The following is an 18,453-nucleotide window of genomic DNA, read 5'->3' on the forward strand; positions in this document are numbered from 1 at the left end:
AACCAGGAAACCTTAAGGATCTAGTCACACGAAAGGACCTCTGGGCTGAATAAACATGTTCTGGGTTTGAGTTTACTTACAAAAAAGTCTACTTTTCTACTTCAGACCCTGGGATATGAAGCAGTGGGTTCTACTTTGCTAATTTTATTTAACAGTTTTGGAGAAAAACTTCCTATGGGGTTTGTCATGTGTATACCAAAATGTTCCACCTTTCCATGTGGACTAATCCTATGTTTGAGTGTGTGTTTTATAAAAGTCCAGTGAACTGAGCACTGCTGTGTTGCTGGGCAGCAAGTGTAATGGTCACTCTCAGATATTAGGATCTTTGTCAGTGATCAGCATTCCTGATAGCTGGAGGTAGGAGGACCCTGCATTTCCTCCCCACAACCTCACCAACGAGTGAATAGTACAATGAAAATAAGTAGTTTTTTCTTTTTCTTTTTCTTTTTTTTTTTTAGATGATGTCTTGCTTTGTCACCCAGGTTGGAGTACAGTGGTATGATCTCGGGTCACTGCAACCTCCACCTCCCAGGTTCAAGTGATTCTCCCGTCTCAGTCTCCTGAGTAGCTGGGATTACAGGCATTTGCCATCATGCCTGGCTAATTTTTGTATTTTTGTAGAGACGGGGTTTCACCATGTTGACTAGGCTGGTCTTGAACTCCTGACCTCAGGTGATCCGTCTGCCTTGGCCTTCCAAAGTGCTGGGATTACAGATATGAGCCACCATGCCCGGCCAAAATAAGTCTTAATCATAATTCATGCAAACACTTATCAGCAAGATCCAATCCATCAGAAATCCAATCCATCAGAAAATCCAGTTGGCTCTACCTTTAAAGTACATGTTAAATTCTGTCAGTTCTTGCTACCTCTACTCTACCACCTGGTGCTGAACCACCTTTATCACTCACCAGGATGACGGCCACAGCCTCCTCTCTCCTTTCAGCCTTGCCCACCTTGAAACTATTCGCAATACAGCAGCCAAAGTCACACTCGTAAACATGAGTCAAACCATTCCATTCCTCTGCATGGAATCCTATGATTAATCCCCATCTCACTTAGAGTAAAAGTCTAAGTGCAAACAATGGCCTACAGGGCCTTCATAAGCTGGCCTCAATTTCTTCACTGTCTTGGTCCATGTGTTCCAGATGCTTTGGCCTCCTTGTCCCTCTGGAATAGTAGGTATGCTCACTCCACTTGCTTTGCAGTGGCTGGTCTCCTTGACTGGAAGGGGAACAGCCCCTCCCGCCATTCCCTGATATCTGCTTAATTAAATCCCTCATCTCCTTCAAGTCTTTACTTAAGTATCATCTTCTCAGTGAGGCCAATATTGGCCACTTTATTTAACATTGAACCCTGGCAAACCTCATCCAACCCTCTTAACATGCTTAAGCTTTTACATTTTCCATATCACTTACGAGTTTCTAATATACTGTGTAATTTTCTCATCTCTTAAGCCTACTGTTTATTGTCTATATTCCCCAGCTAAAATGTAAGTTCCATGAGGGCATGGTCTTTGTTTTGCTTACTTATAATGTCTCAAGCATCTAGAATAATGCCTAATACATAGCAGGCACTCAAAAAGTATTATCGAATTAAATAAACGAAACAGGTACCCAACCCTTTCCCCAAAACAGCTTAACCTGTCCAGATAAGCTCAATGAAATCTCAATTCTCTATCACTTTGATAAACACTCTGAATTAAAGGTTCACTCTGAAGTAGATACAACAATATTCTCCGGGCTGGATCAGCAAGTCCTCTGGGTGGATGATAAGAGTGTGGGAATAAAGGATATAGCACTAAATGGAATCAAGGACTGAAGGTTGACCTTCTAAACTTGCCAGATGCTTACCCAGGAGTTCTTGATGGCAATAATCTTGGTAAAAAAAGTTTCAACAACATACGTGATTTTTAGGGACCATTATATCAATTGGGGAAATAAATGTATGCATATATTCAAAGGTGACACAAAATTTGACCAATGAACAGACTGCAGGTAAGAGTATACCAAAGCCCCTTAGCCCTCAAAGCACTAGGGAACATTGTATCCTTCCTGCAAGAAATCATTATTTCAAAGAGTTTGCTTTTTGCTTTTTTAATTTTTTTGAGACGGAGTCTCTCTCTGTCACCCAGGCTGGGAGTGCAGTGGCGCGATCTCGGCTCACTGCAAGCTCCGCCTCCCGGGTTCAGCCATTCTCCTGGCTCAGCCTCCCAAGTAGCTGGGACTACAGGCGCCCGCAGCCACGCCCGGCTAATTCTTTTGTATTTTTAGTAGAGATGGAGTTTCACCGTGTTAGCCAGGATGGTCTCGATCTCCTAACCTCGTGATCTGCCCTCCTTGGCCTCCCAAAGTGCTAGGATTACAGGTGTGAGCCACCGCGCCCAGCCTGCCTTTTGATTTTCTTACTGTGCTGTTTTGGTATTGTAAAAATAGTAAATGTTAAAAAAAAAAAAAAAAAAAAAAAAAAAAAAAAAAAAAAAAAAAAAAAGAAAGAAAAAAGAAAAACTCGACTTTACAAAAAGTAAATTACAAAAGACTACTACTCATCTTTATGTCCAAACTTATAACAAAACAGGAAACTCAGTTAGGATGCTTCTATAGCCGGGGAAAGGTACGGGTCAGAATTTTCCAACTGAGGTTCCATCTGTTATTTTCCATACTAAAAGTCAAAAAAGTCAAAACAATGTCTCAACAAAAGCAAAAATAAGCCATCATGCATTTTGATGACATGAGCGTGATTAACCAAAGTAGGTTAATTTAGTCATAATAAAAACATTTTCAAAGCTGAACTCTCTCAATTAACAAATACAAGGCAAAACTATGAATATTTTTGCTGTTTGAATAAAGCACAGGTAGAGTTCATCCTTAGAGTCTCTTGGCCTCACATTTTTCCATGTTTCTTAGCTATTCGCCCTGCCTCAACAGTCCCCAAGTGATTGCTCCCGTCCAGGCCTCCTGAAGCAGATCCAGCCTAAGCTCCTGGCAGATGGGCTTCCATCAAGGAAGCAGGACCATTATGAATATATCGAATAAGGAATTTATTATAGAAATTAGGGCTGGGCACAGTGGCTCACACCTGTAATCCCAGTACTTTGGGAGGCTGAGATGGGCAGATCACCTGAGGTCAGGAGTTTAAGACCAGCCTGGCCAACATGGTAAAACCCCATCTCTACTAAAAATACAAAAAATTAGCCGGGCATGGTGGCGGGCATCTATAATCTGAGCTACTCAGGAGGCTGAAGCAGAAGAATTGCTCGAACCCAGGAGGTGGAGGTTGCAGTGAGCCGAGATCACACCACTGCACTCCAGCCCGGGCGACAAGGGGACTCTGTTTCAAAAAACAAAAGAAAAAGAAGAAGATATTACGTCACATTTGTGGGAGGAGTTAGATAAGTAAAAGTCTAAAAGTCTGAAAAGGGGAACCAGAGAACAATCCTGATTTGGGCAGAGGAGTCCAAGCTTGCAGGGAAATCTGGATATTAGGCTAGGCACATCCAACTGCTATAGTGAGAGCACAAAAATGGCTGGTGTAGACATCTACAGATGGTCGTTGGGTCTTTATGATCGCTGCCTCTGTGAGTTTCTGTGAAGAGTCTGTTAGCTAGCCTGTGGTCACAGTTACTTGTCAGAAGAGAATACAGAGCAGGGAAGAATGAGAACAAACAGGAACTCTCCTGCATCTCTTCTCATTGGTTAGAAATGGCATTTGTCTATCACCACCTCTAACCAATGAGGACTGTCGGAATGTAATGAAAGTCGTCATTGGTTAGAGGTGATGAGAGACAAATGAAGACGCTGCTTCAGTATTGCCTTCTAAGTCACAGGCAACTTCAATTTTGTATGTCTGGAAGCATGTATGAAAGGGGATTTGGGGAAACATAGTTTCCAGCATAACCATGTTGCCTATAGAACAATCCAGTACAATGACCATACCTTGGCTGCAAAGTATGGTATTTGTTTCTCTAGTAGCTGTCAGAGGGGTCAGATGACAATTCATCCTGGAAGCTGGAGGAAATGGGAGGTAGCTTTCAGGTAAATTTCTTCTTCAGTATTTTCTTTGATAGACGGTTCTTGGGCACAGTTTTGCATGGCTAAGCAACTGGCTGTGTCTTCTCAGGTTCATGAAGCACAGGCCAAGTTGATAACGTATCACTATGTATTTGCTTTCTATTCTTTCCTGTCTCATTTCTCCTATTCCTCATTTGTTGCCCTGGGTTTGCATCTTTCAAGGAAGCATTAGCACTTCAGCTTTCCTAAAAACTCCAGCTAAAATAGTACTCATCTAAGAAAATGCAATGAAAATGAAGCGGGACTTGGATGAATTGATGGTGGAAACTATGATTCCTATGAGGCTCAGTTCATTTGTATGTGATGGAATTACAGCATCGATGGACTTTTAAGAACATCATTAACTTTCTTAACTGGAAAAGTCCACGAACAAGTATTTTCTGAGACAAAAGGGATGGATTAGGGAAGCCAAGATCCTCTTAGTCAACATATGACTTGTGACTTTAACACTCAGCAAGAATGTACGCTTAATGAAAACATTGCTCTCTGGCATTTTTTTGAGCAATAATCCTGCCATAGCTCAAAAAGCAGTGAAAAGCCTGTTATTCATATTTACATATCTATGCCAGTCTGAGTTTTCAAAATACAATGATGCACAAATGGGTGAGGAAACTGCCTTGATCTGTAGTTCTGTACAGCCTGCTGTGTTTAATCCACCCATTTCCCCAGATGGATGGGTGTAGTACCGTTACCTCTTATTTGACCATTAATCAATGAGATAGTGGGGGAAATTTTTTTTCCCTGATGTTTAAAACCATTTTTTTTCTTTCTTTTTTTATTATTATACTTTAAGTTCTAGGGTACATGTGCATAACGTGCAGGTTTGTTACATATGTACACTTGTGCCATGTTGGCATGCTGCACCCATCAACTCATCAGCACCCATCAACTCGTCATTTACATCAGGTATAACTCCCAATGCAATCCCTCCCCCCTCCCCCCTCCCCATGATAGGCCATTTTTAAAAGTTTTTTTTTTTTTTTTTTTTGAGGAGGAGTCTCGCTCTGTCGCCCAGGCTGGAGTGCAGTGGCGCGATCTCGGCTCACTACAACCTCCGCCTCCTGGGTTCACGCCATTCTCCTGCCTCAGCCTCCCGATTAGCTGGGACTACAGGCGCCCGCCACCCCGCCCAGCTAATTTTTTGTATTTTTTAGTAGAGACGGGGTTTCACTGTGTTAGCCAGGATGGTCTCGATTTCCTGACCTCATGATCCGCCCGCCTCGGCCTCCCAGAATGCTGGGATTACAGGCTTGAGCCACCGCGCCCGGACTCATTTTTAAAAGTATTAAAACACACATAGATACTATGGAATAGAGTGAAAAGCGTGAGAACATTCTTAAATTAAAACGTGAGATTTAGGTTCTGGTAGTTCCTTCTCTTCCCCCATAGTTTATGGTTCTCTGCTATTAGGGGTTCAGAGAAAAAAATTAGATAACCTCTTCTTTTTTTTTTCTTTTTCTTTTTCTTTCTTTCTTTCTTTTTTTTTTTTTTTTTTAACAGGGTCTCACTTTGTAGCCAAGGCTGGAGTGCAGTGGCGCGATCTCTGCTCACTGCATCCTCTGCCTCCCTGGTTCAAGCGATGCTTGTGCCTCAGCCTCCCAGGAAGTTGGGATTTCAGGTGGCTGCCACCACACCCCGCTAGCTTTTGTACTTTTAGTAGAGACGGGGTTTCACCATGTTGGTCAGGCTGGTCTTGAACTCCTGACCTCAAGTGATCCGCCCGCCTCGGCCTCGCAAAGTGCGGGGATTACAGGCGTGAGCCACTGCGCTGGGCCTAGAGAACTTCTTTAGGTAAAGATTCTGTGTGCTATGTGTACTCTCTCATTTTCATTCACACTTTTGTATTCCTTTTTAAATCTGTGGGTTTTAGCTTTTTTTCTTTTAAGGGAGAAAGCCATTTCAGTAGAGTTTCTGTTAATGGAACTCAGATAGAAGGAGGAGTAGAAAGAGTGATGAAGCAGAGGTCAGCATCCTAGCTGCTCCCTTGAGGAGCCTGTCTTCACAGCAAAGGAATGAAAGACAAGCTGCCATTGTCGCAGGGTCCCGCATCTATTATTTTGTGACGAGAGGACATAAGAACATTGCTAGTCTAGGTGGAAAAAGCTAATCCAACAGGTAAGATTGGAGATTCAAGATAAACTGTGGGAAGGAGTGCATAGAGTCGACTGTTTCATAGCAAATCATTTTGTCAGCACAGGGCACAATGAAATGCCATCACAGTTGCCTCATTAGTAAGCAGTATCTTCCATTTTTGAAGGCACCCCAGCATGTTCTGTAATAGCTCCCGTTAGGTCCATTCGATGTCCTCTGGACTCCCCTCCGCCTCCCACACCCAGATGATGATGACACAAATGCCTTGAAATATTGACATGTCCTCAGCCACTCGTTTACAGAATGTCTGTACAAATGTTTACATTACCCCGTCCCTCCTAGCAAATTTGCCTTTAGATTAATCTGCTCTCTGAACGCAGGCCAGGAGTGGCTTGGAGTGTGGAAGGGTTTAAGGGTTGTGGTGAGGTGGAACTGACTGACTTTGATCGGCTTTGCCAGGGGCTTGAAGGAACCGGCTCTTCCTTTCGCAGAACCCAGGTGTTTCTCTGGGCCCGAGAAGTTTTTGCTCCCGAGTGAGTCAGGCACGGGAGCAGGCACGCACAGTCGCGTAAGTCTATGAAATGACGACCTCAGAAGGGCGCCCAGGGACAGGGGCTTGGCAGCACCGAGCGGAGGCCGCCAGGCAGCCGTTCCTTTCGGAATCCGGTCTCCCGCAGTGCTCCCTGCCGCGGCGCTCCTGGCCCCGAGCGCTGGAGCCCTTCTGGGTCACCCTTCCAGACAGCGGCCGGCCCACCTCCGCCGGACTTCGCGGGCGAGGGCTCCCGCTACTGAGCGCAGGCCCGCGGATGGCAGCTCGGGGTTTCCACGGCGGGTGATCTCGGGACACCACGGATTCCCACGGAAGCCAGGCCAGGGGAGAGCCCCGGCTCTGGAACCCCGCGTGACCAGGGCGCAGGGCGCCGGGTGCTGGATCCCCTGCCCATCTGGCGGCGGAGAGAGGGGCGCCCGGTAGGGTGGGTGCGCAGCGTGAGCCCCGGCCACTGGCCGCTCCACTCCAGCCAGGCGGACGGGCAGGAGCCGGGGGCGGGGAGCCGGGAGCACCGCCCCGCCAGCGCGCCCCGCCCGTGGGAGAGGAGGGGCTGCGGCGCCGCGGACCACTGGAGGCGCAGCACGGTCGCCGCCGCCGCTGTCGGTGCTGGAGATCGCCGCTCAGTGCAGGCGGCGCCTGTGCCTCCTCCTCTCCTCTGCTAGCCCGCGCTCCGGTCCGCCTGCCGGGGCCGGCTCTCCGCCTCCTGCCTCCCGCCGCAGCCGCGCAGCCGCCGCAGAACCCGCGGCGCCACCGCTCGCCCTCCAGGTAGGTGTCCTAGCTGCAAAGGGATTGCCCGGGGCGGGAGCCACGGTGTCCGCATCGCGGCCCGGGGGCATTGTGCGCCTCCGGCTGGCCGAGGACCCCGAGGGACGCGTGGGTGGGCAGCCGCAGCTTCGGGCCCCCAGGGCATCGCCGTCCCCCTGGAGGCACCGCCGGCCGATAGCCCGGGCTACAGGGAAGTGGGGGCGGCGGTGGCAGCCCATTCCCGCGGCCGGGATGGGAGGGGGCGTCTGTAGCGCGGTCCGGGTTTGCCGCTCTCCCTCCCCCTCGTTGCCAGGGAATTCCGGCTGCCTGCCACTCGCGCTCGCATTCCCTCGCGCGGGCCGGCGCCCCTGCTCCCTGCAGGCTGCCTGGGGATTGAAGCAGGGGTAGGGAGAAGGACTGATGTAATTGTCAGCGGAAAACCAAACCCGCGCGGGTGAGAGCGCCCGCGCCCGCGCGAGCTAACGCCTACGCCGCACCTTTCAGGGAATCCGGGAAGCCGAGAGGAGCGGCTGGGGAAGTTGTGCATTGGGTTTTATTGTGCGCGTGCACTGCGGACTGCCCTCGCGGGGCATCCCTGCCCACCCGCTGCTGGCGCCCCTGCATCCCTCCCTGCAGCCTTCGTCCACACCCCCGGCCAGGGCCAAGTCTGCCTTCCCTGGTTCAGACCGGGACAGGGTTTGCATTGCAGTCAAGACGTGCTTCCCCTGCATCAAGCCGGGAGCTGCCCGCAGATCGTGTCGCCGGGGATGCTGGGGGAGGAGGGAATGGGAGACCTGGGGAGGAAGCCTGGAGAAGTAATGACACCAGCAGATTTTCTCCCCAAAGCTTCTGCTGCATATAGACACATCTGCAAGGCACCTTTTAAGCTGCTTTTGAAAGTTATAACCAGACACTGATTTTGTGACAATTCTGTGATATACCTGAACGGTTGCTTAAACATAGAGACCTAAAGCTAGGGGAAGCATTACATAATGGACATGAAGCAAATGACACGAAACTAAGTGAACCCACTGGGTTGCCAGATTATTTCTCTCTTCTGGACACAAAATCCTGTAAGGTTTTTTCTATAGGAACTTTCATTTTTAAATTGCTGGGCTAAGTTTGACCAATTGTATATTATATTCAGTTGTGATTTTTTTTCTAAATAATTTTCTTGGACATCTTTTCTTAAATTTAAAAATTGCATACTAATGGTTATATATCACTAAGCTGATTCGGAAATGTAGTCTTCACAAGGTAAAAATGAGAAATTTCCCATCTTAATACCATTAACTTTGTTTTCCTCTTGTTTTGTTTTTGTTTCTTTTCTTTCTTTCATCCCCCCCCAACCGCCGCTTTATTTTTTGGAAACATTTCTACAGTTTTGGGTACTGCAAGCTCACAACGTTGATATTTCTATCACATGCTACAGCATTGCAGAGACAAAGACTAATAATAAACGAAACAGAAGACCTCGCAGTAACTCTGAGAGTGAGCAGGGTTCCCAAGGTCGAAGGGAAGCTGCAGTGTAATTCAGCAATAATCACTTACAAAGAATATACATAGCCCTCACTGGGAAAGGCCCTGATTGGTAGATTTTATTCTTATTATTCTTTTGCAGTTGGAGTTCATATATTTTTTCCCTAAAAAATAATTTTTCTTAAGGTAAAAAGGAAATATTTTGAAATTAAAAGTTCAGGCTTTTAGAAAGCCTAAAAATCCTGGTTTTGCTCATATTTTTGGATTCAATGTTGATAATGCCATTATACATTCAGTGGATGGATTACCTTTGGCGATACCTTGGTTTCAGATTACTATGACTTGTCAGGTGACTCTTGGCTTTAGTATGAGGTAGTTTTGCTGGACTTTTACAAGAATCACATATGTAAGTTTTCTTATCCCTAGATTGCTCTAACCTTAAGTTAACTTTACTTAAAGGAGAAAAATAAAGTCCTTCCAAGATGAAATATTTGTGGTTGGAGGTCTTAGTATCACCACAGATACCGGATTAGGTACACTGCATAAGGAGATAAAAGTTCTTGTGACTTTACTCATGAAACTGTTGGAGTAGAGAGAAGATAATATAGTTTTGAAAGATAAGGCATACATTCTCAAAAGAAGGATTTTGTTGTTTTGCTGCAAAGATTAGGTCATAATTATGATACTTGTTTAAAACTTTAAATCTTGGGGGGGAAAGGGTCTCATACTATCCATTGACTTCTGGAACTTTTTTTTTCTCACTCAATATTGTATCTCTAGATTCATTCATACTGTATGTAGTTGTAGTTCACTGACTTTCACTGCAGTAAAATAATCCATTATGTGTCTTATAATGCAGTATGTTTCTCTCTTCTCCTCTCAGTGACCATTTGTTTTTTTTTAAATTTTGTTATTTTTTGAGATATTGCAGTGTTGCTCTGATTATTCATGTTTCCTGGGCACACGTGCCAGTGTTTCTCTTGGGTTAATACCAAGGAATAAAATTGCTGGTTTGTAGGTTATATGAATATTCAACTTATTAAGTATTGCCAATTTATATTCCCAAATGGTTGTACTAATTTACATAAGCCAGGGAAACAATCAAATACAAATACTAAATACAAACATGCACTTCTGTTTTGCATATGTGTCTGTTGAAATACACATCGTTTTAGAAAGCAAGAGAATGATGAACATAAAACTTAGGATGGCAGTTATCTTTTATATGGACTAGAGGGTAGCATGTCGGGAGGAACACACACGGATGTTAGTTATTGATAATGACCTAGTCCTTCAGTTTTGTGGTGAGTTCCTAGGTGATCATTGTGTAGTAATTCCCCCTTTATCCAAAGGGAGTATGTTCCAAGTCCCCTAGTAGATGCCTGATACCTCCGAAGGTGCCAAACCCTATGTATATTCTTCTTTTCCATATGTACATACCTATGATAAAATTTAATTTATAAATTAGGTACAGTAAGAGATTAACAACAATCATAATAAACAGAATAATTTTTAACAATATACCGTAATAAAAAGTTATGTAAATGTGGTTTCTCTCTCTTTCAAATTATCTTATTACACTGTATTCACCTATTCTCAGAACCTGATTGACCATGGGTAATTGAAACTTTGAATGGGGGCAGATGCTGTATTAAAAAAAAGGAAAGAGGATCATGCATGGACCAGTGATTATATTTTAAGGTTCTAAGGAAAAAGAAAATAAGGACAATAGAGTTGTCACAAGACAATAGGCCTACAAGATATTAGTTGAAAGATGAAGATTCAGTCCCTGTGCATAGGCATGAGTTTCCCAGAGTTCATGGAAGAAATTTGCAAAATGGTTGAGCAGGAAGTGGTCATGCTGAGTAGAAGGCTGTTGTGGACTTAGAAAATGATTTGAACAGAAGTTGAGGGAGCCATGAGAGATTTTCCAACAGTGAACCACTCAAAGCATTTATACAGTAAGTTTAGGGAACAGATAGGTGGGGGCTACCAGGAGAGATCCAAGGCTTCTCAGTAGGAGGGGCTGCTCATTGAGATAGGAGTTCTCAAGTTTGGAGAAAATGAAATGGATTGGTTTAAAAACTAAAACTACTGTCCTAGAAAAGAAGAAGAGGAGAGTCAAAGGTATTTGACTGTAATGAAAAGAAATATGAAGAATCTTGGTGTGTAGTATCAATTTTATTTATTTATTTATTTATTTATTTATTTATTTATTTTGAGACAGAATCTCGCTCTGTCACCCAGGCTGGAATGCAGTGGCGCAATCTTGGCTCCCTGCAACCTCCTAGGTTCAAGCAATGCTCTTGCCTCAGCCTCCCTAGTAGCTGGGACTACAGGTGCGTGCCACCACGCCCGACTAATTTTTTTATTTTTAGTAGAGATGGGGTTTCACCATATTGGTCAGGCTGGTCTTGAGCCCCTGACCTCGTGATCTGCCCACCTCGGCCTCCCAAAGTGCTGGGATTACAGGCCTGAGCCACTGTGCCCAGCCAAAAAAATTTTTTTTTTTTTTTTAAAGAAAATAGTGGAGTTGCTGTGGGAGCTTTTAGTAAGGTTTAAACATCTCAAGTATGTGATAATAGATATCCAGGCTGATGTTTGAAAATGTGCATTATGGTGTCTGCTTTATATGTAGAGGTGTTTTTAAATTTTTAATTTTTTTGGATACATAATAGGTGTATATATTTATGGGGTATGTGAGCTATTTTGATACAGGAATACAATGTGTAATAATCACATCAGGGCAAATGGGGTATCCATCATCTCCAGCATTTATCCTTTGTGTTACAAACAATCCAATTATACTCTTTGAGTTATTTTAAAATGTACAATTAAATGATTATTGAATATAGTCATCTGTTGTGCTATCAAATACTAGATCTTATTCATTGTTTCTTTTTTTTTTTTTTAAGGGACGGGGTCTCCCTATGTTGCCTAGTCTGGTCTTGAACTCCTCCTGGGCTCAGGGGATCCTTCTGCCTCGACCTCCCAAAGTGTAGGATTACAAGCATGAGCCACCACTCCCAGCTCACTTATTCATTGTTTCTATTTTTTTGTACCCATTAGCCAACCACTTCCCCACTAACTTCTCCACTACTCTTCCCAGCGTCTGGTAACCATCCTTCTACTTTCTATCTCTATGAGTTCAATTGTTTTAATTTTAGCTCCCACAAATAAGTGAGAACATGCTCCTCATTGATAATGTCTAGCTTAGCTAGTGCTGGATTCTCTGGACCTAGCACATGGTGGGTGTTGAATAAATATTTTTGGAATGAATGAACGGATTTTAAGTAATTGGTTAGATTTTTCAGGTTTTTGGAGATGTTACAAGTGTCAATTCATGTTAGTCTTTGCTTCTTTCTTATTGAACTTATACCTTTTAAAAATAACTTTGAGGCTGGGCGCAGTGGCTCATGCCTGTAATCCCAGCACTTTGGGAGGCCAAGGCGGGTGGATCACTTGAGGTCAGGTGTTCGAGACCAGCCTGGCCAACATGGTGAAACCCAGTCTCTATTAAAAATATGAAAATTAGCTGGGAGTGGTGGCATGTACCTATAGTCCCAGCTACTCAGGAGGCTGAGGCAGGAGAATCGCTTGAACCTAGGAGGCAGAGGTTGCAGTGAGCCCAGATTGCACCACTGCACTCCAGGTTAGGTGACAGTGAGACTCTCTCAAAAATAAATAAATAAATAAGAGAACTGCAGCACAAAGAGGTTAAGTAATCTGCCCAAGGTGGTTTCCTTGTCTGTAATGTGGATGTACTATCTGTAATACGGACATGCTATCTGTAATATGGACATACTATTAGGGCTTAACTCTCCAGTTGTGTCAAGTGTTCTGTGAACTTCTGGCCCAGAGTAAAAACTCACCACATATTGCCAGCAATGTTAGGGAGTTGTTGTTACAGAAATAGTACCCCCAAAGGTACAATAGCTAAAATGACCAAGGATAATTTAATTGGATCTCAGTTTTTCAAGTAATAAACATTCAAATAGAACATTTCTTTCAAATTCAACTTTGTCTAACTCAGTTGGCCTTGGGTATATTGTTGGTGTTTAGTGACTATTAGATATGACAGTTTGTACATTTGTTACATTCTGGGAAGAAATTAGATGCATCTAATCCATTGGATGGTCTGGATTCTTCACTCAGGCTTTGCCATGTTCAGTGCATAAATACTATCTGGCAGATAGTAAAATATGACCAAAATTATTAATCCCTATGGGTGATTAAAAGAAACATACACATAAAACTCAATTTTCTTAAATCAAATGAGAGCTTTCATGTGTCAGTATCCAAAGGCAGCGTTTTAAATTTTGATTATACTGTGAAATTCTGCTTTCAACAAATAAAAATTCACATTATTTTCTGTCCTCTTCTGTTCTCCCTTAAACCCCTACCATTACTCTTTTTCTACACACTTAATATTTCTGTTAATTTGCTTCTGAGGGAATGCTTGGGTATTTACTGCTAAGTGTTTTTCTGGGTCTTTCTAGAAAGCTGACTGATTTTATTGCTTAGGTTTGGGGCCAAATCCTGTGGTTGCCTGGCTCTCTGAGATATTGAGTCTTCAACCTTTAGCTGCCTGTAAGTGACTGCTCAAATGTCACGGGGAGCCTCTGCAGGATAACCATTAAGGGTTTTTTTTTTTTTTTTTTTTTTTTTTTCATTTGTTAAATCCCCAAAACTAATGCTATTAAGGGGCTTTTCATAGACCTAGAAAGCTCTATGTATTCATCTTTTTAACTCTCACATCACATAGCCTTGTACATAGTGGACATTCAGTAAGTGTTGTTAAATATACAATTTTTGTTAATTGATTCGTATAAAATTACACTGTACATTGTTTGCCATTTGAAATGCTAATTATAGTTCTGTTTGGTTTGTGTTTACATTCTAATCTTTTGGAACACTGGGGAAAAAAACTTTAAGCTTTTTCCCTTTAAACTTTGAAGGAAAACACATATTTGAAAAAGGCAGTGCTGCACTTCGAGTCTCAAAATGTCCATTATTGGGTAGCTAACTGACAATTATTTCTCTGTGTAGGAAATATTTTTAAAAAATTCTTTGAGAATAATGCCTAATTATTCTTTGTGAGCTGGCCAAATTTTGTGAAATAACGAGGTTTAGGGATTACATTTTTCAAAGCCAGCAATAAAATATACAAAGATTAAAGCACATTTCTTTAAGTTGGAGGTGCTGGAGCTTTTTAGTTGCTCTTTTTGCTTTTGAAATGGGCCATTTGACATTTATATGCAAATCAATAACATATGAGTTAAATGCAAGCAAGGTTCTGTTTCTTCAGACACTTTTTTTCTTTTGAGATGGAGTCTCTCTCTGTTACCCAGGCCCGAGTGCAATGGCACAATCTCGGCTCACTGCAACCTGCGCCTCCCGGGTTCAAGTGATTCTCCCGCCTCAACCTCTCCAGTAGCTGGGACTACAGGTGTGTGTCACCATGCCTGGCTAATTTTTATATTTTTAATAAAGATGGGGTTTCACCTTTTTGGCCAGACTGGTCTTGAACTCCTGACCTCAAGTGATCCTCCTGTCTTGGCCTCCCAAAATGCTGGCATTACAGGTGTAAGCCTCTGTGCCTGGCTCTTCAGACACTTTTAAAACTGCCCACAAATCATGATGTAACTTTCTTCCTTTTTCCTCTGCTGGCATAGATGATTACTATTATAAGAAGTTAGTAATCTCTTTTTGAGGATGGTGATGGAGTGTTGTACAGGGGTGTTCCTTGATTTTAATGCTATTTTCTATAATTCCTTGAAGTTTTCTTTCTAAAACAGATTTTCTTTAGGACTTCCAGAAATGCTTTAGGAATTCCAGATAATTTTTTTTTTTTTTTTTTTGAGACGGAGTCTTGCTCTGTCACCCAGGCTGGAGTGCAGTGGTGTGATCTCAACTCACTGCAAGCTCTGTCTCCCACGTTCACGCCATTCTGCTGCCTCAGCCTCCTGAGCAGCTGGATTACAGGTGACCACCACCACGCCTGGCTAATTTTTTGTATTTTTAGTAGAGACGGGGTTTTTAGCCAGGATCGTCTTGATCTCCTGACCGCATGATCCGCCCACCTCAGCCTCCCACAGTGCTGGGATTATAGGCATGAGCCACTGCGCCTGGGCCAAATAAATATTTCTGAAATTGTAGACTCTACAAATGTATATTAATATTTCATTTTGAATTAAGATTAAATTCACCTTTCTGATTTGAAGATTAAGAATCATGGTTACTCTGTCTAAAGAAAATATTGGTGGGCAATGTTGGGAGTTAGCAGTTGGCAGGCAACTGATTTTCATAGAATCAACTCAAAATGACAACTTGAGAGTAAAAAAATGGCCATTTTCCAATATAATGATTCTTTTGGGATTACTTTGAGAATATTTTGTATCAAGAGACGTATTTTCTTATTTATGTATTTATTTATTTATTTGAGATGAGGGTCTCACTACGTTGCCCAGGCTAGAGTGCAGTGGCTATTCACAGACATGATCATGGTGCACTACAGCCTCCAGCTCCTGGCTTCAGCCCCCTGAGTACCTGGGATTATAGTTGTGTGTCATGGCACCCGGCAAGAGACATATTTTCTTAGTGGCTCAATATCTAAGACTTAACTAGAACATTAGCCTTTCCAGCATTACCCAAATCACAGAAAGTATCTTAGAAGTAATTTTGTAGATGAGGAAACTGAGGGTCTGAGAGTTGAGTGAGGTGTCCAAGCCAGTGCCAGACCTGTACTGACCATTACATGCCTGGACACTAAATCATCCTGACCTGGCACATGGTCCACACTAGAGTTAATTTGTGAAAACATGTATGTACAGATGTAGAAAAAATACAGACGGGGACCTGTGGCATTTGTTTTCAACCTGAGAAGTGTGCCTGACAATTAGTGTTCCCATGACCATTCTTACATGTGCTTGTTAACTGCATGTGCTTTATCAGATATGATGTCAGCTTTAAGATCAAGTCACATGGTAGACTCATAGTTCCTTTCGGAGGCGGCAGAATCCAGGTAGACTTTGGGTCAGTTTTTAATCAGCCATTCCAATCTGACACTACAGTGAGTACTTACAGTATTGGAACCTTATAATAGTATACTTTGTTTTTTCTCTTTCTGACTTTTGTGCTATTGTTGTCATATTTATGTAATAAACCCCGCAATATATTGGTACTACTTTTGTTTGAAAAGTTATCTTTTAAAGATATGTAAATGATAATTCACAAAATCTTATGTATTTACCATGTATTTACCATTTATGGTGCCTTTCATTCCTTTTTGCAGATCCATATTTCCATCTGGAATCATTTTCCTTCTGCTTAAAAGGACTTCCTTTAACATTTCTTATTTCCAATGGTGATAACTTTTTCACTTCTGTGTGTCTGAAAATGTCTTTATTTTGCCTTCAATTTTGAAGATATTTTCACTGGGTATAAAATTCTAGGTAGATTGTATTTTTCTTTTCAGTGCTTTAAAGATGTAGCCTCCTGTTTGTATTGTTTTCAATGAGAAGTCTATTATCCTTATCTTTGTACATATTGTATCTTTTTTCTCTGGCTGCTTTAAGATTTCTTTTTATCTGCCGGGTGCTGTGACTGACGCCTGTAATCCCAGCAATTTGGGAGGCTGAGGTGGCAGATTACTTGAGGTCAGGAGTACGAGCCCAGCCTGGCCAACATGGTGAAACCCTGTCTCTACTAAAAATACAAAAATTGGCTGGGTGTGGTGGTGGGCACCTGTAACCCCAGCTACTCAGGAGGCTGAGGCAGGATAATCACTTGAACTTGGGAGGTCGAGGTTGCAGTAAACTGAGGTTGTGCCACTGTATTCCACCTTGGGTGACAGAGCAAGACTCTGTCTCAAAAAAAAAAAAGAAAAAAAGAAAAAGAAAAAAAGAAATAAAAAGATTATTTTTATCATTGGTATTGAGTAATTTGATCATGATGTACCTTGATGTGGTTTTCTTCATGTCTCTTATGCCACTGAGATTCATTGAGCATCTTGAATTTGTGGGATTTTCATTTTCAAGAAAGTTGAACAAATTTCTGCTATTATTTCTTCACATAGGTTTTTCTGTTTTTTTCTTCATGATTCTGTCTTTTGTGGGGAGTCCATGTACTGTATATTAGGCTGCTTAAAGTTGTCTCACAGCTCACTGAGGCTCCGTTCAGTTTTTAAAGTTCTCTTTTCTCTGTTTCACTTTGGATAGTTTTGATTGCTGTGTCTTTACGCTTAGTTTCTTTTAATTTTTTCTTTTTAAATTGAGGTAGAGTCTCACCTCCGTTTATGAGGTGAGACTATGTTGCCCAGGCTAGACTTGAACTCTTGGGCTCAAGCTATCCTTCCACCTCAGCTTCCTGAGTAGCTGGGATTATAGGCTCACACCACTGCGCCTGGCCCACATTTAGTCATCTTTTCTTTGGCGATGTCTACAGTATTAATCTCATCCAAGGATGTATTTTTAATTTCAGACTTTGTGACTTTGTAGTTTTCAGCTCTAGAAGTGTTATTTGGGTCTTTAAAAATATCTCCATATCTCTACTTAACTTTTCGAACATACGGAATATAATTATAACTGTTTTTAATATTCTTGCCTGCTAATTCTAATCTTTGTGACAGCTCTGGGTCAGGATCTCCTTACCATGAGTCATATTTCCATGCTTCTTTATGTGCCTGGTAATTTTTCACTGGATGCTAAATATTGGGAATTTTACCTTGTTGGGTCCTGGGTATTTTTGCATTCCTGTAAATGTTCTTGAGCTTTGTTCTGTGATGCAATTAATTTACCTGTAAATAGTTTGACTCTTTAAGGTCTTGGCTTTAAGATTTGATTAGTGGGACCAGATAGTGCTCAATTTAAGGCTAATTATTGCCACAAACTGGGCAAGACCCTTCTGTATACTGTACCTAATGTCTGTTGAATCATGAGACTTTATAGTTTGGCAGGTGGGAGCAGACTGTTCTTGATTCTATGAATGTGAGTACTGTTCTGTCATCTCTAGTGCATTCTAGTGTTTTTTTCTCAAGCCTCTTTGGTTTCCTTATACCTATGAGCATGAATTAACTGCATTCTTTTCTTTTCTTTCTTTCTTTTTTTTTTTTTTTTTTTTTTTGAGACAGAATCTCACTCTGTTGCCCAGGCTGGAGTGCAGTGCCGCGATCTCTGCCCACTGCAATCTCCGCCTGCGGGGTTCAAGCGTTTCTCATGCCTTGGCCTCCCGAGTAGTTGGGACTATGGGTGTACGCCACAACACCCAGGTCATTTTTGTATTTTAGTAGAGAGGGGAGATTACACCTTGTTGGCCAGGCCAGTCTCAAACACCTGACCTCAAGTGATCCACTTGCCTCGGCCTCCCGAAGTGCTGAGATTACAGGTGTGAGTCACCCTGCCTGGCCTCACTGAATTCTTGAGGGGAACTCTCTGCAGATCTCTGGAAATCTCTCTGTGAAGATCTCTCTTTTCCTTTGGACTACAGCTGCCTTGGATTTTCTGAACTGTCAGCTCAAGTCT

At 42.6% G+C, this 18,453-nt stretch overlaps 1 protein-coding gene across 1 annotated transcript in view; it reads left to right on the top strand.

Annotated features, from left to right (window-relative positions):
• The first annotated feature begins 7,266 nt into the window (after positions 1–7,266).
• OSBPL6 (oxysterol binding protein like 6) overlaps positions 7,267–18,453 on the top strand; it is a 203,191-nt gene continuing 192,004 nt past the window's right edge. Inside the window, exon 1 of the mRNA XM_007965465.3 lies at positions 7,267–7,474. The gene's annotated coding sequence lies outside the window, so the exon portion shown is untranslated. The remainder of the gene's footprint in view (positions 7,475–18,453) is intronic.

This window comes from Chlorocebus sabaeus, chromosome 10 (genome assembly GCF_047675955.1).
Source record: "Chlorocebus sabaeus isolate Y175 chromosome 10, mChlSab1.0.hap1, whole genome shotgun sequence".
NCBI lineage: Eukaryota > Metazoa > Chordata > Mammalia > Primates > Cercopithecidae > Chlorocebus > Chlorocebus sabaeus.